A 23320-nucleotide genomic window follows, 5' to 3' on the forward strand; every position below is an offset into this window, starting at 1 on the left:
TAGGTGAATGAACGTTGGTTGGGGGGGTGCATGAATTCATAGTTTAGGATTCCCTTCGTGCCGACACGAAGGAGGAGCGGGGCAGCTAGCTACTTCACACTTTCCTAGGTGAACCTCGGTTAGGGGGGGGTGGGGGCAAGCAATACCGTGTGCTTTGCGAGAGAGATGCCACATCGAAGTTGCATTTGGTATTTGAAAATCAAACCACCCTTTTGATACATAAATTTGGTCCACATGCAAGTGTGTCCGTGTTCTAACCCTCTCCCGCGTCATTTTTCGCCAAATTTATGAACATTAGACAAGTCGGATGACGCAACAGACACAGTTCACTCAAAGTAACCGTGTGCCACGTCGGTGCACTTGTCACGCACACATCCGCACAGTACATTGGGCTCCACGAGGCTACCCCTCTCAAAAATATCTGCCCACCTCGAGGGTTTTTCTGTTTCATAACACACGGTTGTTATCTCTGGACCGTGTGCGATGTTTCTTGTTCCCAATCCCGCATGCAGCCCTAGAAAATATCTACCGCCTTGAGGGTTTTTCTGTTTCATTACACACGGTTGTTATCTCCGGACCGTGTGTGATGTTTCTTGTTCGCAATCCCGCCTGCATCCCTAGAATATATCTGCCCGCCTCGAGGGTTTTTCTGTTTCATAACACAAGGTTGTTATCTCAGGACCGTGTGCGATGCACTATCATCAAAATTTACAATAGCCCGACATTTCACTCCCGCGTTTGACTCCCGCGTAGTAAAATTTTCAGTACCCGCGTCCTTTCCTCAAACACCCCGCTCCCCCCTCCACACACACACACAGACACACACACACACACACACACACACACACCATAACCTCCTCGGGCGTGCACGCACACACACACACCCTCCCTCGCTCAAAACCCTAGCAAGGTCCCCGCCGCCGCCGCAAGGCCTCCATTGCCAACATCTGCCGGGTTTGCTCGTGCAGCTTACCCACCAATCTCCATACCCAGGCCGCCCTGAGTTTCTTAGATGACGCCTGCCAAACACCCCCTTTCCCATAGATCCCCATCCCCATCCCCCACTCCAGAGCGTCGCAACCTAAGCTAGGCTATGCTTCCCATGGAGCTCGAGGAGCGACTGGCCCAAAAGAGGTGTATAGCGGTCTCTTCGCCCGACGTTGCTGAGGATGCGGACGACCATTACTGGCGGCAGGCACTCAAGCAGCGGGCTAGAGTATGCGGACATGTATCGGCCTCCGGCTACGACATCTAGGTCATTGACAGCGACGCACTGAGGCGGGCTGTGTCACAGGTTAAGTGGCCCACCCCCAACCCCTCGGGTTCAACCGCCGTCGATATCATCCATGGCCCCGCCGCTGATCTCCTCTGGCTCGCTGTCAACAACTTTCCATTCTACATCGCCATTGAGCCCTTTTTGTCATTTTTGAAGTACATGTCCTGCAACGCTGGCTCGGGATCCACAGCTTCCAAGTCAGACCTCATCGAAGGCGACTGAGGGAGTCTAGGATTATGGGCTCCTCGGGCGTCCGGGCTGTGTGATGTGGGCCATACTGATGGGCCATGAAGATACAAGATGGAAGACTTTCCCCCATGTCCGGATGGGACTCTCCTTGGCGTGGAAGGCAAGCTTGGCATGCAGATGTGAAGATTCCTTTCTCTGTAAACCGACTCTGTACAACCCTAGCCTCCTCCGGTGTCTATATAAACCGGAGGATTTAGTCCGTAGAGGCAATCACAACCAGATAGGCTAGACATCTAGGGTTTAGTCATTACGATCTCATAGTAGATCAACTCTTGTAACCCCTATACTCATCAAAGTCAATCAAGCAGGAAGTAGGGTATTACCTCCATCAAGAGGGCTCGAACCTGGGTAAACATCGTGTCCCCTGCTGTCGGTGTACAAAAAGAGGGGTTCATTTTTGTACCCCTAGACCAGTGCACGGGCAGTCAGAGCCGCGCCCACGGTCGCACCTAGCAGAGCAAGGGACGCGAGCCAAGGTAGGACCAGAGCACAAGTTGGCCAAGGACGACACCAAGGCTAGAACCGCAAGGAGCAACGGGACGACGCAGACTCCCCCGACAGGATCCTTGCCGGGGACAGCGTTAGCAGCCCCGGCAAGACCCTTGTCGGGGCAGCTCACTCCCCCACCAACAGAGCGAGTCATCCTTGAGCCCACAGCCTCTAGCGTAGTCTACTACATTGAGGCAAGGGCTCGGGAGACACCTCCTTGGTGACATGCAGATCTTCGTCAAGATCATAAACATACAAGACCAGATGAGGACCGAAAGACGACGACCCTTGACAGGATTCTAGCCAAGAACATCCACAAAGCCCCCGGCAGGCGCCTTGTCGGGGACGACGACAAACACCACGGCAAGTCCCTTGCCGGGGCATCGGCAAGGCCCTTGCCGAGGACGTCAACAAGGCCACCACTAGGCCCGCATCAACCAAGATCCCACTGACCGTCCCCAAGCAGCTGCCAGCCCGACCAGTTGGGCACGCACCTGCGTGGTGACGTTCGGCCTCTACGCCAACTCAGCAAGCACCTGCGTGGTGGCATGTAGATCTTCATGAAGGCCCTACCACCGCGCCACCTCAGCTACCTGCCTGCCTACATGGCGCCACCCGCACCGCTGGCCAGGGCGCATGTCGAAGCCAGGCGAGGTGGCAATGGACGGGACGGGCTCCGTTCCCCGCCCCCGATAAAGCAAGAGGACACCTAAGCGATGCATTAAATGCATCTTGTCCTGTAATACGAGGGATAACCTCGCGACACTGTACCCTTTCCACCTCCAGTGTACCACTGTGGCGACCCCTTTTCCTATAAAAGGAGGCCCAAGGCGACCAGGAGGAGGATTCGGCTTGTGGAGCTCGTTACACCCCATAGCTAGCTCAAGAACTCAGAATACATCCACCAAAGCAGGACTAGGGTTTTACGCATCCTCGCGGCCCGAACCTGGATAAACGAACCGCGTGCTCTTTGTTAGATCCGCTCTTCTCTCAACCCCGCACCCCGCCAACTGTAGTAGGGATTCTTGTGATCCCATAGGTGTCGTTTCCACCGACATCTTTGGCGCGCCAGGTAGGGGGCGTAGTTGTCAGAATCAGGTTTAGCAGTTATGTTAGCGGCTCTTCATCGCCATGGCGCCCAAGAAGAAGACGACGGTGGCGGTCGGCTCGTCGGGAGCCGAACAGCCTGTCCCGACGTGGGCGAGTAGCAGACCGGTCGCGGAAAGGACCCGGGGCGCGGCTCGCGAGCACCAACACCACCCCAGCAGCCGGAGCTTGGAAGGCGGCGACGTTCGTGTGCCTGGCAACAAGCCGCATGTTGCCAAATCCAAAGATGGAGCCAGGCCCTCCGCAGGTGGCTTGGGGCCCTCCAAAGGCACCGTTGCACCGGCTAAAGGCGATGCGGTGGCCTCGAAGACACCCACGCCGGCGCCCACGGCGCGCTCCTCTCAGGCTGCGTATGACGAACGGCGTCATCATGCCAAAGACCCTGGGCGCCGCCGCGGGAAGAGTCCCGAACGTCACTCACGGGACGCAGAAGACCTGCACGCTCGCCGAGGCACTGGCGAAAACAGCATGCGGCCGCGGGGCCATGATAGAGCTCCTTCTAACGTGGTTAGGAGTCGAAGCGCGTCACGGTCCATGCAGGTTTCGCCACCGCCGACACCAGTAGAGGCCCTAGCGCGCAGTTGCTCCTCGACTTCCCTCCCGCTGCGGGGAAGCTCAACGAATGGAGGGACACCATCCGGAGCCTTGTTGCCGTCGCCAACAAAGACGAACCAAGGTCGACAGGCCCCTCAGGCCGACGCTCCGGAGGAACACCACACGCCAGTGGCAGGAGGACTGGTGGCGCTGCGGCCACGGTACACTCTCCTCCCCGCCAGTTGCCGCTGACGTCGACCCGTCGCGACGACGCGTGTGATGACATCTCCATAGCGTCGTCCGACACACGGACTCGTTACGACCAAAGCCAAGTTCTTCGGGAGTGAGCCCATGAAGACGCTCGAACCACCATTGAGCACCGGCGCGAAACACGCCACCAGTCAGACAGGCGAGCAGGGCCCGCTGTGAACCACCCGACACCGGTAAGCCCTGGAGGTTTACCTTATGAGGTAGGCTGCCCGGCTTTTACCCGTGAGCTGCGGCTGTTCCAGTGGCCCACTCACCGCACCTTCAAGCCTGACGTTGGCGAGAAGTACAATGGCAAGACCCACCCGTCGGAGTTCCTCAGCATCTACACCATCGCGATGCAAGCTGCCGGGGCCCGCGATGATAAGGTGCTTGCGAATTACTTTCTATTGGCCCTTAAGCCCAACGCCATGTCATGGTTGATGCACTTGCCAGTAGATACTATTTCTTCTTGGTCGGATTTGTGCCATGAGTTTGTTGGCGCCTTTACTGGAGGTCACCAAGCTCATGGCCAAGCAAGCGATTTGCATGTCATCCCCCAGAAGGAAGGTCAGAGTCTGCGCAAGTACATACAGAGATTTAGCCGGGTACAATACAATATCCCAGATGTTCATCCTGCTGCCATCATCAGTGCGTTCCATCAGAACATACGCAACTGCAAAATGCGCGAAGAGCTGGCAATGAACAAGGTGAAGGATGTGGCGGAACTCTACGTTCTTGCCGACAGATGTGCCCGGGCTGAAGAGGGAAGGAAGTACCCCGGCGAAGATGCTGGCGTGGAAACCGACTCTTCAGACAAGGATATTGCCGCCCCGGTGAAGAAAAGTCGGCGCCGTAACAGGAAGCGTAAGGGTAAAACTGTGCTTGCCGTCGAGGGATCTGATGACGCCGACACCGCCAAGAAAACCAAGGCAGATGACCCCGGCAAGGAAATTGCCGGATGCGTCGCCTGCCGGGCCTTGGCGGCTACCGAGAAGCCAGGGAACTCGGACAAGCAATACTGCAAGATCCATCGCACCAAAGGCCATGACCTCCAGAACTGCCGACAGGTTGAGCTACTTGCCCAGAAGCAAAAGGCTGAATATGAAAGGCGGGACAAGGAGAAGGGCCAGGATGGTGCCGAGGGGTCCAGCAAGAAGCGTGACGGCCAAGCAGGCCACCGTGGTAAGGATAAACAGCAGGAGAGGCCCGCCCGAGGCCGCGACAAGAAGCAAGAAGACGACGATCACGAAGAGGGTAACGAGTCCGGTGACCAAGAGTTTCAAAAAGCTACAGAGGCCATGTGCGCCGATGGCGGTGCCTCGCTGCATACTTATCACCGCCAGCTCAAACAGTGGGCGCGTGAGATTACAGCAGCAGAGCCGTTGTTTGATGCCCAAAGGCCACTAAAGTGGTCCAGCACGCCTATCATCTTTGACACTAAGGATCACCCTGATCGCACCACTGCGGTCGGGTGCTTGCTGTTGTTGGTTTCGCCAACAATATGCAACCTCAATGTGACAAAGATGCTAGTTGATGGCGGGGCCAGTCTGAACTTAATCTCGCCTGCTGTGATCAGGAAGCTGCAGATTCCCAACGGAGACCTCAAAGAAATGGGCACGTTTCAGGGGATCAACCCGGGAAGGAGCCAACCAAAGGGGAAGGTCACGCTGCCTGTGACCTTCGGGAGTGATCTGAACTACAGGACGGAGAGGATCGTGTTCGATGTTGCCAAGATACCCTTGCCTTACCATGGGATCCTTGGCCGCCCAGCGCTGGCCAAGTTCATGGCAGCATCACACTACGCCTACAACACCTTGAAGATGCCGGGGCCTGTGACGATCATCACCGCCCCCTCTGACAAGAAAGATGCGCTGATTTGTGCCGACCAACTCTACCAGGAAGCAGTTACAGCAGCCGCTGCCGCCGAGGCACCTGCTCCTGCCACTGAAGCTCTGGGAGGGAAGAAGAAGACCGGTAAGACCTCTAGCACACACTCCGGCAAGCGCACCTCTTCGGAGTGTAGTGCTCCCGTCGAGGACGTGCTAGAGAGCTCCACCGGCAGGAACAAGAAATCTAGGGCCACGCCACCGGAAACCAAGAAGGTGCCCGTCAAAGAGGATGGCACGGGAGGGGCTCTCACCATAAGCTCCACCCTTGACAACAAATAGGAAGACGCGCTCGTCACCTTCCTGCGGGCGAATGTCGATGTGTTTGCGTGGCAAGCATCCGATATCCCCGACGTTACCACGGAGGTGATTGAGCACCACCTTGCTGTCTGCCCTCATGCGCGGCCCGTCAAGCAGAAGGTCAGAAAGCAGGCTTTGGAACGGCAAGAGTTCATTACGGAGGAGATCTGGAAACTGGAAGCAGCAGGTTTGGTGAGGGGAGTGCTCCATTCGACGTGGTTGGCCAGTCCAGTGGTAGTGCGCAAAGCAAATGGGAAGTGGAGGCTGTGTATTGATTACACTGATATCAATAAGGCTTGTCCCAAGGACCCCCATTGCCGCGCATCGACCAGATTGTTGACTCCACGGCTGGGTGTGATCTGCTATCATTCCTCGACGCCTACTCTGGCTACCACCAGATCTTCATGATGAGAGAAGACGAAGAGAAGACAACATTCATCACCCCATGTGGTATGTATTGCTTTATATGGATGCCTTTTGGGTTGAAGAGTGCTGGCTCAACGTTTGCAAGGGCGGTCCATATTGGGTTGAACCCCAGCTCCATAGAATTATGGAGGCTTATATGGATGACATAGTGGTCAAAACCAAGGACAGGATGACCCTCATACCAGACTTAGAAGAGACATTTGCGAACCTACGCAAGATCAACCTCAAGTTGAACCCTAAGAAGTGCGTCTTTGGCGTCCCGTCCGGCAAGCTTCTCGGGTTCTTTGTGTTGCAGCGTGGGATCGAGGCCAATCCAAACAAGATTATGGCTATAGAGCAGATTGGGGCGCCCAAGCTGGTCAAGGATGTGCGTCGGCTTGCCGGCTGCGTTGCCGCCATGAGCAGATTCATTTCCAAATCCACCGAGCGCGCCCTTCCCTTTTTCAACATTTTGAAAAAGGCGGGCCCGATGGAGTGGACCCCAGAGGCCGAAGCAGCACTGCAAGATTTGAAGAGGTACCTTTCCTCCACGCCAATACTAGTTGTGCCTAAGCCACAAGAACCGTTGCTGCTGTACTTGGCGGAAATGAACCAAGTGGTCAGCGCCGCACTAGTGGTGCAGAGGGAAGTTAAAGACGAAGTGATAGCAACGATGGAGCCTGATGCCATTGGTGCAGAGACGACATGGCCAACTGACGTGTTGCCGAGGAAGAAGATGATGCAGCACCCGGTCTACTTTGTTAGCTCCCTCCTGCAGGGGGCTAGATCAAGGTACTCCGGTGTGTAGAAACTGCTCCTCGGCCTCCTTATGGCCTCGAGGAAGCTGCGTAATTACTTCCAGGCGCACAAAATCACTGTCGTCACTCACCTCCCTCTGCAACGGATATTGCGTAATCCAGACGCAACTGGAAGGATTGTAGAGTGGGCACTAGAGCTGTCTAGCTTTGGCCTCAAGTTTGAGAGTACTTCGACAATTCAAAGCATAGTCCTGGCGGAGTTCGTTGCAGAATGGACCGCGACGCCTAATGAAGAAGTTCAGGAGACTGCTCTCCCCGGCAAGGAGGCAAGTTACGACTGGATCATGTACTTTGATGGGGCCTTCTCTTTGCAAGGCGCCGGGGATGGCGTACTGCTTGTCGCGCCCACCGGAGAGCACCTCAAGTACGTAGTCCAAATGCACTTCCCCAGGGAGAGGTCAACAAACAATACTGCCGAGTACGAGGGGCTGCTTGCCGGTCTTAGGATCGCGGCAGACATCGGGATCAAGAAACTCATCGTCAGGGGTGACTAGCAACTTGTCGTCAAACAAGTCAACACAGATTACCAGAGCCTGTTGATGAAGGCCTAGGTAGATGAAGTGAGAAAGTTGGAAGAGCGTTTTGATTGTATACAGGTAGAACACATCCCCCGAGCAGAGAACGACATCGCCAATTACTTGTCAAAGCGCGCTGCCCTCAAGCTGCCTGTGGAACCAGGTACCTTTGTGCTTCGGCTGACTCAGCCATCCGTTGATCCATCAACAGAGCAGAGCAAGAGAAGGAAATCAGGGACCGGCAAGTACTTTCCCGCCAAGATCCCCGGAGCCGCCGGCAAAGATGTTGCCGGAGACGCTGAGCCCGCCATAGGACGACCAGCTCCGGCAGAGCGTCAAGCTCTTACCGTAGAGACGGCCGCTCCTATGACGGAAGAAATGCCTTTGGTCCTCGCCGTCGAGCCCCAGGCTCCGGCATGGGCGCAGACTACCATCCGATTCCTCCAAACAGGGGAACTTCCTGAGGAGCAGGAAGAAGCGGAGAAAGTATCCCGTCGGTCTGCTATGTATCAACTCGTCGATGACATCGTATACAGAAAAAGACCGAGCGGTGTGAAATTGAAGTGTATCCCCCGAGAAAAAGGACTGGGGCTGTTGGCAGAGATACATGGAGGCATATGTGGATCCCACATAGGGTCAAGAGCCATTACCAGCAAGGCATTTCGGCAAGGCTTCTTCTGGCCCACTACCGTCCAGGATGCGACAACACTAGTCACCAAGTGTGAAGCGTGTCAATTCCATTCAAAGAAGCTTCATCAGCCAGCTCAAGCCCTTCAAACCATTCCTCTCTCCTGGCCCTTCTCGGTCTGAGGGCTCGACATATTGGACCCTTTCCCCTGTGCTGTCGGGGGCTTTGAGTACTTGTACGTCGCAATCGACAAGTTCACAAAGTGGCCAGAGGTGGAGGCGGTGAGGAAAGTTACAACCCAGTCAGCCGTTAAGTTCTTAAAGGGACTAGTATGCCGTTATGGTGTACCCAACAGGGTCATCACCGACAACGACACGCAGTTCACAGGCCGCACCTTCATGCAATATATCCAAGACCTCGGCAGCAAGGTCTGTTTCGCTTCCATTGCTCACCCGCGAAGCAATGGTCGAGCTGAGAGGGCAAATGCTGAAGTGCTATGAGGCCTGAGAACGAAGACCTTTGACAGGCTGCACAAGAGTGGGGGGTGTTGGACTGATGAGTTGTCGACGGTTCTTTGGTCGATTAGGACGACGCCAAATCGAGCCACCGGCCAGACACCCTTTGCGCTGATATACGGGGCAGAAGCAGTTCTCCCCACGGAACTCATACACGGGTCACCTCGAGTGCTCGCTTATGACGAGCTTGAGCAAGAGAGATTTCGGCAAGATGACGCAATGCTCCTTGAGGAAGATCGTCTTCGGGCGGCTGTGAGAGCAGCACACTACCAGCCAGCCTTGCGCCGCTACCATAGCCGCAAGGTTCATGCCCGAAGCTTTGAGGAAGGTGACCTTGTTCTTTGGCGTGTTCAATTGGAAAAGAATACCAACAAGTTGACTCCAAAGTGGGAAGGCCCTTATCGGGTAGTACGAGTCACCAGGCCCGGCGCAGTCCGCCTGGAGACAGAAGATGTCATTTCGGTGAGCAATTCCTGGAACATCGAGCATCTTCGCAAGTTTTACCCATAAGGCCCGGCTTGCCGGCCCCCCCGGCAAGCCACCTTTTGTACAAGCCTTGCCGGCAAGGCATGTAACCCTTTGTACAAAGCCAGGCACAAACCCTGAGCATAAATAAATGAAGCGCTGGCGCCCTAAGTTATAGCATGCATGCTAGGTTGAATCTCCTCCTCGGTTAGGGTTGATAGTGCTTAGCGGCGACTAACCCCTGGTCTAGAGGTCGAGCGTGCGTCTTTTTGTCCTCTTTGATTTGCAGGGCACGTGGACACGTCTACTGGGCCATTCAAGAAAAGAGGGGGGGACAGATCGGCGCTCCGACCCCGGCAAACCCAAATTGCCTGGGGCTGAAGACACGAACATCCAACCCCGGCAAGCCAAGATTGCCGGGGGCTGTATGAATTGGGACGTATGAAACCTCGTTTACTTCCAGAATACCGTGCCCCCCTCTTCCCTGTGCCCAAGGATAAACCCCTGGGCCGGAATTTGGTCGTAGCCGCGGTGAAAAGGTAACAAATGAGGGGCCTAACCCTACTTCTCCCCTGTCTCCGTCAAAAGCGTGAGAATGGTCGATCGAAGTAATGGGAGACGGCAAGGCCTCTTGCCGGGCGACAATGTTTATCTAAATAACAAGGACTTGTTCCTTGGCGTGGGCCACGCCCGCTCATAAAAAACCCGACAAACACCCCTTTTCATTTAAAAACATCCCATACAGGTACAGTTCATACAGAATGAAAAACATGAGAAAGGGGGTTACAAGTTTTAAATTCTACTAAGGCCCGAAGGCTTACAAACTAAAAAAAAGATAAGGTGCCCGTAATCCCTTTCCTGTCCCTCTCCTCAGGAGGCAGAGCAAGATGGCAAAAGGGCGAAAGGAGCGCCTAGGCGAGGTACGAGCAGCAGAAGGCACCAGGAGAACATCCCGGCGGCCACCCTGACGAGAGGCCGGTGATGATGATGACGGTGGAAGAGCTGGAAGATGAGGCGGCAGGACCGGCAATACGCGATGAAGGCATCGGGTGCCCGCGTACTCTGAGTTGACGGCCCACCATCCGCCTTCTTCGTCTTCCCCGTGCCTCCTACGTCAACCGCCCAAGGAGACAGCCCTGAGAAGTTCAAGGGGCTCGGTGCAGATGCTGCTGATACCAACATCGCCCCAGGACGACGGGACCAACGCCTAGTCGGACCCATCATCCTGCCGCCTACTACCCTCGTCGTCGCTGTCGCTGTCCTCCTCATCACTCTCGCTCGAGGAGGAATCTTCATCATCGGAGGAGCTCTCCACGCAGCACTTCAGGCGAGTTCCAAGATCTCCAAAGACCTTGACGGAGAGCACGCCGCCCTCCATTAACTTGAAGTTGAGGACGAGCCCCATCGTCAAGCTATGGATATGAGCAAACGTTTTCCATCCCCGACGGAGATACATTACATGAGGAGCGGGGAAGTCGACGCGGACCCGCATGCCACTGATCCCGCAACCCCTCATCTGCAATCTGAGGGTCTGGGGTGGGTCGAGCTCCATCTCCACAGCAAAGGGAGTGGGGAGGCAAAGATGACGGTACGGTGGTCGGCGCAGCCTGATGAAGAATTCACGGGGCTGGTCCCCGACGTGGCCCTCCATCGCGGGAGGCACCGCTTGCGGATGCACAGCCACCGCTCCGCCTCATCCTCCTCTACCCCGCCACCACGGCAACCTCGACCGTGCCCCCTCCCTCTCCCTCTCATAACCGGCTCCGCCGCCTCGGGCTCGGGAGGGGGAGGGACGCGCTGACGAGCTGCAACCCTCGCCGCCACCGTCGAGGAACACGCGCCTCCTCTCGTCATGGCAAGAGGAAGAAAGAAGCAGAGAAGGAGAAGAAGATGGATGATGGAAGAATGTGGAGTGCCGCTCCCCTCCCCTCTTTATAAAGAGGTAGAGTCGGGGGCTCGGCCGCCCCATTCAACCAATCCTATCACCAGGGACACGAGGAATCCAGACCGACCCGCCGCTCCAATCAGCGATGACCCGGTTTCCCGCCCCCACTTCCTGCCACCCGCATGAGGAACAGGTGGTAGGCCAGCAGAACCGAGGAAACGGGTGAAGCAACCGTTCCCCGCCCTGTGATCATGGGGAACAGGCGCACTGAAGCCCGCAACCCGAGCCATCCCAGTAAATGAGCCGCGCCTCCATGCCTCCCTCTTTTTATGGGGAAGACGCGAGTCGCCCCTTTACTCCGATGTGACGCATGCATGCGAGAATCGCCCCACGCATGATTCCCACGTCACGCACACCCCTCCACGCCGCGCCACACGCGCGGGACGTGGGGAGTGCAGCGCGTGAAAAGTTTTACTGCGGTCAAAACTGCCCCGCCTGCCCGCGCACCGTTTTAGGCCTAGCCCAACAAACGCGTTGCGCTTATGTGTGGCCCAGGCCCGGGGGCTCCTGTCGGTGTACAAAAAGAGGGGTGCATTTTTGTACCCCTATACCTGTGCACGGGCAGTCAGAGCCGCACCAACGGTCGCACCTAGCAGAGCAAGGGAGGCGAGCCAAGGTAGGACCAGAGCACAAGTTGGCCAAGGATGACACCAAGGCCAGAACTGCAAGGAGCAAAGGGACGAAGCAGACTCCCCCGGCAGGATCCTTGACGGGGACAACTTTAGTAGCCCTAGCAAGACCCTTGTCGGGGCAGCTCGCCCCCACACCAACAGAGCGAGTCACCCTTGAGCCCACAACCTTTAGCGTAGTCTACTACGTTGAGGCAAGGGCTCGGGAGACACCTCCTTGGTGACATGCAGATCTTCGTCAAGATCATAAACATACAAGACCAGATGAGGACTGACCGAAAGACGACGACCCTTGACAGGATTCTAGCCAAGAAGATCCACAAGGTCCCCGACAGGCGCCTTGCTGGGGACGACGGCAAGCGCCACAGCAAGACCGTTGCCGGGAACTCGTCAAGGCCCTTTCCGAGGACGCTAACAAGGCTGCCGCTAGGCCCGCATCAACCAAGATCCCACCGACCGTGCCCAAGCAGCTGCCAGCCCGACCAGTTGGGCACGCACCTGCGTGGCGACGTTCGTCCTCTACGCCAACTCAGCAAGCACCTGCATGGTGGCATGTAGATCTTCGTGAAGGCCCTACCAGTGTACCACCTCAGCTGCCTGCCTGCCTACATGGCTCCACCTGCACCACTGGCCAGGGCGCGTGTCGAAGCATGCATAACGGCTGTAAATGCTCAAAGGATTTTGCAAATGCATCAGATGGTTTAGAAACCTGGGATGACTCAGACAGCATAACGGCTGTAAATGCTCAAAGGATTTAAGACATCATGCAAAAATGGTGGCATAACCACTCAAAAGCACAATATCAAGGTTCCGAGACCAACTATGAATACACGGAAGTAGTAGAAACTGGACTGGGGCTTAAATCCATCAATCCTATTAGTCTCTATCATAGTAACTTGCCATCCTGATAGATAGATGAGAAGGCCTAGTTCTTAATCCCCATAGAAAGGAAGAGGATGACTCAGATCAGAGGGCATGAGGTATAAGGAGTAAAAAGAGCCTTACGTTCCATCCCACAATCAATTCCCTTATATAACTAAAGCATTTCTAGACTCAACTTCGACCACTTTGGCTTGGTAATCATACAGGCAGTCAGGCTCTGATACCAAAGCTATCAGGACCTCGATTCCAAGTCACATCGATCTAGACGGTAACACCTCATATCACTTTGTGGCCTCATGCACAGTATTCCCATGGGTGTCGCCTTACCATGGCCCGGGACCATTTGTGCCTTTTGGCTCACGTATATGATAGTCTCGCTAGCATCCATATGACAGAGAATCCGGGCCGACATGACTAGTCGTGAACCCAAAGTGGCACTAACTTATGGGGACAGGCATACATGAATCAACATCGAGCATGTCGGTCAGCAGCGTGCGAATCCGGGCTATAGCACTGGGCTAACAGGACTCCGGTGAACCAGGCTGTAGCAGGCTAGGCAGGACTTCGGATGTCACCGCGTGACATTTCCCCAAAGGGACAGACACAGGAACGAAGTGAATCACATGCCGGCCAGTCAAGTGTTCCGGAGCAGTAGTGCTGGGCTAGCAGGACTCCGGTGAACTAGGCTGTAGCGGACTACTATGGCTCATGGAAGCATAAGACTATATTTCCCCATAAGAGAGGCTACCAAGGATAAACAACTAGGTTGTCAGATCCCACACATACCGAGCATTTCAATCACACACACAATATGCTTGATATGTGTAAATACAACATGGCATCACAACATAACTCTACAACTCAAGTATTTATTCAATAGGCTCCGAGGAGCGAGATATTACAAACATGGGTCTCATGACCCAACATTCAGAGCATATAAGTCAACGCACATGCGAAAGCTTAACATGTCTGAGTACAGACATCTACAAATGAAAAAGGCCGAGAAGCATGAGTATCTACCAGATCCTGCCGAGGGCACAAGATCGTAGATGAGATAACAAGCTAAACGTTGAAGTCCACACGGAAATACTAGCAAGACTAAAGTCTCTCTGCAAAAATATAAAATAGGCAAACATGGGTACAAATGTACCCAGCAAGACTTACATCATAACTATCTACATATGCATCGGTATTAATAAAGGGGTGGTGGACTTTGACTGCAGCAAGCCATCTTTGACTCGGTGGCTATCCTGTACTGCGACTGCAAGTAACTCTTTTGAGGTGGCGCACACGAGTCCACATATTTACCAGATCAATACACCACTATGGATCCGCTCCCATCTCCCTACGAGAAGTCCATCCATAGCACTCACGCTTATCTTGCGCATTTTAGAGTATCCACTTTCACTTGTCTATGAACCGTACAGGCAACCCAGAAGTCCTTTACCGTGGACATGGCTATTCGAATAGATGATGCTAACCCTAGAGGGGTGTACTTCTTCACACACGCTCTCGCCACTTACCACCATGTACACGTCGTGTATCTCGGCAACCTTCAAGCGGAAGCCTGGCGAGGGAGTCGGCCATGACCTTACTAACCACACAAGTCTCTAGTCCAGGTTTATCGCCTATTCAGGTTCCATCCTCAAGGAGATCCGGCCGGGGTGTCGCTCACTGCCCCAAACGATGTGTGCAGGGTTTCCAAGCCCACCTCGGCGGATGGATCTACGCTTGGTACACCATGCCACGGTGCCTAGTCTATCCCAAGCCCACCTGTACCGGGTGCCACTTGGTAGACTACTAACACAACCTACAAACACAAGAAACTAGTTGCAACTCCTGGACAGAGATCAGGTTGATTAATAAGTCAGGTTGATCAGGTAGAAACTGTTCATGCATCACATACACAGAACTCTGTTCCTGAGGACGGCTGCAATGAGACAACCCACCATGTACTCCTACATGGCCTCTCACTGCTACCTTTACCAAATCGTGTTCACACACTTAGCTCTCAACAGTAGGACATGTTCACCACATTCCAATTCATCCCCGATGAATTAGACCTGACTCAACTCTAAGAAGTAGCAGGCATGACAAACAAGCATGAATGAGTAGGCACATCAGGGCTCAAACAACTCCTACTCATGCTAGTGGGTTTCATCTATTTACTGTGGCAATGACAGGTCATGTAGAGGAAAGGGGTTCAACTACCGCAACATGTAACAGTTGAAACGTTGTTGTCCTAATGCAGTAAAAGAGAGTAGGAGCGAGAGAGTGGGATTGTATCGGAATGAACAAGGGGGTTTTGCTTGCCTGGCACTTCTGGAGATATTATAGCTCTTCATCGGTGTCATCGAACCCATCGCCGGGATACGCCTACCGAGAAGGGACAACCACCGACAAACAAATAAGAAACACAATCAATGCCATGCAACAATATGATGCATGAATGTGACATGGCAATATGCTGTTGATTGGGCTAATGCAACTAGCAACATGTTAAATGGAGTTGGTTTGAACACTAGGTTCAAATTCAAACTCCATATGTGCTTTCTTAAATGCCATTTAATTGAATTGTCCTAAAGAGAGGACAGAAGTTACTCTAACATGCATGCAAATGTCATAAAAAGATTCTTTGGATTTTTCTGATCATTTTTCATATATAACTTATTTCATTCTAAGTTATAGATTAATTTGTATGATTTTTAGAAGGTTATAGCATTTTCTGGAATTCATAAATTATTTCTAATTTATCTGAAATCCCAGAAAACATTTACTGCGTCAGCACTATGTCAGGGTGACGTCAGCATTGACCAAAGTCAAATCTGACTGGTGGGACCTACCTATCGGTGTAACAGTGCTAATTATGTGGCTTATTAAATCCTACCTAAATATAATTAGCTCGGCGGGGCCCACTGTCAGTGACTCTAGGGGGTTAGTTAGGCGCTAATGACGGTGCCGCGTCACTAGCCACCGGAGTTGGATGCCGGCGACCAAACCCGAGGATCGCCAGAGTTGCTCGGGACGGTGCTACAGGGGACGATTTCGAGCGTGGTTTGCGGCTGTGAGTTGCTGGCAGTGCGGCACATCCGGTGGTGGCCGCGTGGTGTGCTGGGGGTGTGTGTAGAAGCGGCGGCGACGAGCCGGGCGGCCACTGGAGTTCAGGAAACGGCGGGTTAGGCGATGCAGGGCGCTAGGGAAGGCGATGGTGTGTGCTACGTGCTCCTGGTGAGGTGTGGAGCACGGTAGTGTGCCCGGCTTCGAGCCACTGTGGCTCTGGCCATGACGGCGACGAGGCACGGCGATGGCGAGCTTCGGCCGTGGTGGAAGACGGAGCTAGGGGACGGGAATGGAGGGGGCGAGCATAGGAGAAGCAGAAGGAGCTCACATAGAGGCCGTAGGGATGCTTAGCGCGCTCGGGGACGACTCGGAGGTGTCGCATCGGCGGTGGCGATCTTCGGTGGCCGTCGGTGATGACGATGATGATGGCGACACGTAGGGGCTCTTCCGGTCGCGTGAGACGACGTGGAGGACGAGGGAGGCACGGCGGAGCTCTAGGCCGCGTCGGAGAGGTGAGGGGGTGGCGGTGAGTAAGATGTTTTGCGGCGACGTGCTCTGGCTCGTTCGGGCAGCCGTGAGAGAGAGAGAGAGAGAGAGAGAGAGAGAGAGAGAGAGAGAGAGAGCAGAGCAGAGGACGGAAAGAGGTCCAGGGAGAGAGGGGAGAGGTTCGGGGGGTCGCGGGCGGTCCAGGGCGAGGCGATCAGCACAGGGAGGCCAAGCAGGAGGTGGCGCTGCTCGGCTGAGGCATTCCTGGCATGCAGCTGCTCCTAATGGCAGCAGCTTGAAGAAGCTCGCCGGAGCTAGTGGGCTGGGCCTCTCTGGTGGCTGGACCAGCAGGAGTTGGGCCAGGTGGACTGGCAGGTAAGCTCCAGGTAAGGTTGCTCTGTTTTCTTTTTCTGTTATGTTTTCTTTTGTTTAATATTCTTCCACTGTTCAAAATTCAAAATAATTTCAAAACAGTGACAAAACCCTTTGAATAATTTTATGTTGCAGAATGGACATTTCCAAATGCACAGAAAATGTTTCAAGATATTTGAAATTATATTCTAGTTATATGAATATAACTCAAATTCAAATAGTTATTGATTTAAATTCAAAGTCCCACAAATAATTCCTTAAAAACGTTCCTGAATTTTGGTTTGATATATGGCTCTTGCCAAAATTCTCAAACATTGCAAAAATGACATCTTGGAAAAAGAGAATGAGAGTTCCAGGGTTCTTTCCCTTCTTTTATTTATGTTTTTGAGGCTTCCACTTTCCTCAATTCCAAGTTTCAGAAATTTAGACATGAAGCATGAGTGCACTATGATGCAACTAATACAAGCAATAATCTAGGGCTGTGACAGGCGCTAGCTCGACTGGATCGTCACCCTGGCAGGCGAGGCCTCCGCCGCGTCGATCCCGACCCCGGACCCGGCCGATGAGGCTGCCTTCAAGCCCTCCAAGGAGACTAAGAAAGTGAAGCTCAATCCAGAAGACCCAAGCGGCAGCAAGTACGTTGTCGTAGGCGCCCGCTCGACAGCAAATAGGAAGGCGAGCTCGTCGATTTCCTCCTTGAGAATCGGGATATCTTTGCATGGACGCCCAAGGACATGCCGGGTATCCCGAGGAAGTATGCCGAGCACAAACTTCACGTCCGCAAGGATGCCAAGCCTGTCCGTCAACCCATACGACGATTTTCCGAAGAGAAGAGAAGAACCATTGGTGAAGAGGTCGCCAAGCTTTTGGCGGCTGGCTTCATAATGGAAGTGTTTCACCCCAAGTGGCTAGCCAATCCAGTCCTCGTCCTGAAGAAGAACAAGACCTAGCACATGTGCATCGACTACACCAGCTTCAACAAGGCCTGTCCCAAGGATCCGTTCGCCCTCCCACGGATCGACCAATCATCGACTCGACCGCCGGGTGTGAGCTCCTGTCCTTCCTGGACGCTTACTCCGGCTACCACCAGATCAAGCTGGACCCGGCCGACGCCCTGAAGACGTCCTTCATCACGCCCTTTGGGGCGTATTGCTACATCACCATGTCGTTCGTCTTGAAGAACACAGGCGCCACCTTCCAGCGCTGCATGCAGAATTGCCTGCTGTCTCAACTCGGCCTCAATATCGATGTATACGTGGACGACATCATGGTGAAGACCAAGCAGCACCTCACGCTCCTCGATGATTTGAAGGAAACATTCACCAACCTCCGCGAATACAAGGTCAAGCTTAACCTGGAAAAATGCGTCTTCAGCGTCCCGGCCGGAAAGCTACTCGGGTTCCTCATCTCGGAATGAGGCATTGAGGCGAACCCGGAGAAGATCAAGGCCATCGAGCACATGCGCAAGCTGGCTCGGCTGCGCGTTGTCTAGAAGTTCACCGAATGCTTGGCCTCGGTCAGCCGGTTTTTAGTCGGCTGGGCGAGAGGGCGCTACCCCTGTACCAGCTGATGAAGAAGAGGAGCCCGTTCGAATGGAATGGCAAGGCAGACGAGGCCTTCCAAGACCTCAAGCGCATGCTCTCCACCGCACCAGTCCTGGCCGCGCTAACCGGCAAGGAGCCACTGTTGCTCTACATAGCCACGACTTCGCGGGCGGTCAGCACGGTGCTGGAGGTCAAGCGACCAGAGAAGGGAAAGGTCCAAGCCGTCCAGTGCCCAGTCCACTACCTGAGCGAGGTGCTCTCCATCTCCAAGCAGAACTACCCGCACTACAATAAAGATGTGTTACGGCATGTACTTCACCGCCAAGAAGCTGAAGCAATATTTCCAAGAGCACATTGTCACCATGGTCAGCACGACGCCTATCGGAGAAATCATCGGTTGCCGAGATGCCTCTGGCCGGGTTGCCAAGTGGGCGATCCAGTTAGCCGGCCACACCATCCTCTACGAGCCCCGCACCGCGATCAAGTCTTAAGCCCTGGCCGACTTCCTCGTCGACTGGACCGAGACCCAGTACTTTTCGCCGCCTCCTGACTCGACGCATTGGCTCATGCACTTTGATGGGTCCAAGATGCGACTTGGCTTGGGGGCCGGCATCGTACTGTCGTCCCCGAAGGGCGACAGGCTCCGCTACGCGCTCCAGATCCACTTTGCCGCCTCCTACAATGTTGCCGAGTACGAAGCCCTTGTGCACGGCCTCCGGCTTGCCAAGGAACTCGGCATCCGGCGCATCCTGTGCTACGGTGACTCAGACCTGGTGGTGCAGCAGTGCTCCGGTGAATGGGACGCCCGTGACTCCAACATGGCAAGCTACCGCTTCCTCGTCCAGAAGCTCTCCAGATCCTTCAAGGGCTGTGAGTTCCTCCACGTCTCGTGCGTGGATAACAAAGCAGCCGACACGCTCACCAAGATCGCCGCGTCACGACAAGCCATCCCGTCCGGCGTCTCCCTCGAGCACCTGCGCAAGCCGTCCGTCAAGCCATCGCCGGACTCCGAGTCAATCCACGTTCCAGACGAACCGGCCGCATCTCAACCCGGCCCGGGGACTGCTGAACCCGGCCCGGGGGCCGATCAGCTCGACCCGGCCACCATCGTCCCGGACCTGGCCATCACCATCCCCGACCCGGGGGCTGCTCAGCCCGGCTCGGGGGCTGCCTACACGGAACCCACCCTGGTGGCCGTCTTCGCCGTGGTTACGGCTCCATCTTGGGCCCTCCCAATATCAGAATTTCTGGAGAACGGGGTTCTCCCAATGGACGAGAACGAAGCTCGGCAAGTGCAGCACCGGGCATCCGCCTACAGCATCATCAACAATGAGCTCGTCAAGTGCAGCTCCACCGGCATGTTCTAGCGCTGCGTCGAGCAGGAGTGGGGCATCGACATCCTCCTCAACATACATCAGGGCGAGTGCGGGCACCACGCCACATCATGATCCCTGGTGGCCAAGGCGTTCCGCCATGGTTTCTGCTAGCCCACGGCCCTCCAATATGCCGAGTCGCTCGTCCTCAAGTGTGATGGATGCTAGCGCTTCAGCAAACGCAGCCACCAGCCGGCGTCAGCACTCCGCACCATACCGATCGCCTGGCCTTTCGCGGTCTGGGGACTCGACATGGTGGGACCCTTCAAAACCGCTCGAGGTGGCATGACGCACTTGCTAGTGGCAGTGGACAAATTCACAAAGTGGATCGAGGCAAGACCAATCAAGAAACTGGATGCGCCAATAGCCGTCCGGTTCATCAAGGACATAGAGGTGCGCTACGGCATGCCGAACAGCATCATCACCGACAACGACACCAACTTCGCCAAGGGCGCGCTCGAACAATACTGCTCCATTTCTGGCATCCGCCTCGACCTGGCCTCCGTTGCGCATCTGCGGTCCAATGGGCAGGTTGAGCGGGCTAATGGACTCATCCTGTCTGGCGTTAAGCCGCGACTCGTCGCGCCACTCATCCGCTCACCCGGCAGCTGGCTTGACGAGTTGCCAGCCGTTCTCTGGAGTCTACGCACCACGCCGAATAGGTCGACCGGGTTCACCCTGTTCTTCCTCGTCTATGGAGCCGAAGCCGTCATCCCGACCGACATCGAGTTCGACTCGCTGCGCGCCGCGATGTGCACCGAAGACAAAGCCAGAGAAGCCCACGAAAATGGCGTCGACCTGCTCGAAGAAGCACGCCTCCTGGCGCTTAGTTGCTCGGCCATCTACCAACAAGGCGTGAGGCACTACCACAGCAAGAAGATCAAGCCCCTCGCGTTCCGCGAAGGCGACCTCGTCCTCTGACTCGTCCAAGAGCAGGCAGGACAGCACAAGCTGTCCCCTCCATGGGAGGGCCCATTCATCGTGAGGAGGGCCTTGCGCGACCGCAACGCCTACTACCTCATCGACGCGCGCAAGTCAAGGAAGAGCAAGAAGGACACCGCCGGTGAAGAAACGACCCGGCCGTGGAACGCGGAACTCCTCCGTCCGTTTTATAGTTAGCTACACGAGCGTATGTATGTCGCCTTTTGTAAACGCATGAAACCATGGGGTCCCGGAACGAGACTTGGGGGCTACCTTTTGTCGACCAATTTATTGTGTCCCTACTTTCTAGCATTCCCATACCACTGAACCTGGCCACTGGTCAGACTCGCTCGACCTGGGGGCTCGGGGGCTGGCCGGCTCGGTCGCCACCCCGCCGCCTTACTTGGTGATTCCTAATAAAGTTAGGATGCCGCGGTCCCCCACTTTGCCCTAAAGCCACAGATCCAGCTTTGGCTGTCGGCTGGCAAGCACAACGGGCCAAAGCTCCTTTACGCTTCATACAGTAAGTCAAAGGCTGCCGGGTCGATCAACCCGGCCCACCGTTCATCAAATGAACAGCCGCACGACCAGCTACTCGCCAACCGGCTTCGCCGGATCGCCGCCAGCCGGGCCAGTGGGTGTTTCGCTCGCGCTCAACGTTGTGAGGGACCCAAGGCCTGCGTGCTCCTCTCAAAGAACCGAACTCCTTGTCACGGACCGGAGCCTCAACCGTCTCACTCGCAGGGAGAGGTTTGAGAAAGGAAAAGCGCATGAAATCGGTCTAGAAAATGGAAGGCAAAAAGAAAAATCACCCACGACATCTACACAAGTATTTAAGAAAAGGCCCACGGACCGAGTTCATTACACCCTAAAACCCAGTGGGTGGGTGGACCTAGGGGTGGGCACTTTTGAACCGAAAACCGAAAAACCGAACCGAACCGAACCAAATTAACCGATTTATCTATTTATTCGATGATTCAATTTTTTGTTCGGTGGGAAATTTTAAGGTTGTTCGGTGTTTGGTTTTTGTTCGATTTCCAGTGCCCAAAAACCGAATACACCGAAAAAACCGATATGTACGATACCCCATGCAATACCTTGTTTTCGAAAGTTCAGCTGGGGCGCGTCCTCTGGCAAATACTTGTTGGTTGTGGCAGACGTCAGGCCAGCCGCTAGATGAGTTTCAAATCTCACAATCTAACTAGTACTCCTGTGTAAAGCCATACTAGCATGGCTAACTGAATCTGTTTAGATTATTTTACTATTGTTTGCATGCAACATAGTCAATGGCCGTATTCTTCTAGCAAGTACTTATTAATATTTCTATCCATGCAATCTCGCGTAGGAGTATGTATGCATGCCCGGCGCTTTCTTATGGAAGTAACTAGCAATTAGTGTATCAATTAGTGCATGAGTTGCTTAGTTTACACGCATCACACATATTCTTCCGTACATAATACATGTAACGCCCCATGTGATTTTACACTTAGTTATCTTCACTAGTTTGCTTGACCGAATAAAGCACTGACTGATGTTAAGGTTGCTAGCTCTTGTGATATATACTGATGAGTGCATGTATTTTGGTTTTTCGGTTAACCGAATAAACCGAACCGATATATTATGGTTAATATGGTTCGGTTTCTAAATATTGTGTGATTAATTCGGTTTCCATTTCATCAAAACCGAAATTATAAAACACCGAATAAACCGAACCGTATTAACCATATAAACCGAATGCCCACCGTGGACCTGCTATTTAACAGATTTACACAAAGTTTCTTAGGCATCTCTAGCGCCGCGTCGCGACATCGATGGCTCTCCCCTGGCGGCCTCCGGGTCCAGCGAGGTGCCGGTGTCCTCCTCAGCACCCGCGTCGCGGTAGACACCCGTCTCCACTGAGCTCCCCTCCGGATCGTGGAGGAGAAAGCCGTAGTCGTCACCGTCCACGACCCTGCTTTCTTCCATACGCTCCGGATGGAACTCGTCATGGAAGGCGAACCCGGCAATGTAGCTGGCCCGGGAGGCGATCCGGCCGGCTTGCTCCTGCAAGAGCTGCTCGGAACCGGCCCGCTGGCCAATCAACGCGTTCGGCTGTAGGTCCGGATGCCAGGACAGCATGAACCGGCGCCCCATCTCAGCAGCGGCACGAGCGGCGGAGATGCGCCACACGCCAAGCCAGTCTGGCCCCATCTCCAACCAACACGCCAGGCGCGAGAAGCTGCTCGGTTGGACGGAGTCTGGCCATAGGGCCGCCGTCATCGCGGTGCCGGCCTTGCATAGCCACCCCAACCGTGTCCCCAGGACCCGCAGACGGGCATCAGCGGCAGCGATGATCTCCGGGAAGGTCCAGGCCACGCGCAGATCCGTCCCGGACCCAACGATGTCGGTCGGGTCGCGCTGATGGCGGACAGCTTCCTTCGCCAGCCGCTGCGTCTCCAGGAAGGCCCCTGCCGCAAAGGAAGAAGCGAGTTAGAAGAAGAACAACAAGGAAGAAAGGCCAGATCTCGACCCGGCAAACGACAAGAAAAGGCACTAGAAGGACTCTTCGAGGTGCTGCGCCTCAAGCAACATACCACGCCGCCCCCGTTCGATGGCGCGGTCACGCTTCTCGAGCACCTTCTCCAGATCGGCCGCCTTGGCAAGGGCCACCTTCAGCTCGGCGTCCTTGTCTT

This window comes from Triticum dicoccoides, chromosome 5B (assembly GCF_002162155.2).
Source record: "Triticum dicoccoides isolate Atlit2015 ecotype Zavitan chromosome 5B, WEW_v2.0, whole genome shotgun sequence".
Taxonomy (NCBI): domain Eukaryota; kingdom Viridiplantae; phylum Streptophyta; class Magnoliopsida; order Poales; family Poaceae; genus Triticum; species Triticum dicoccoides.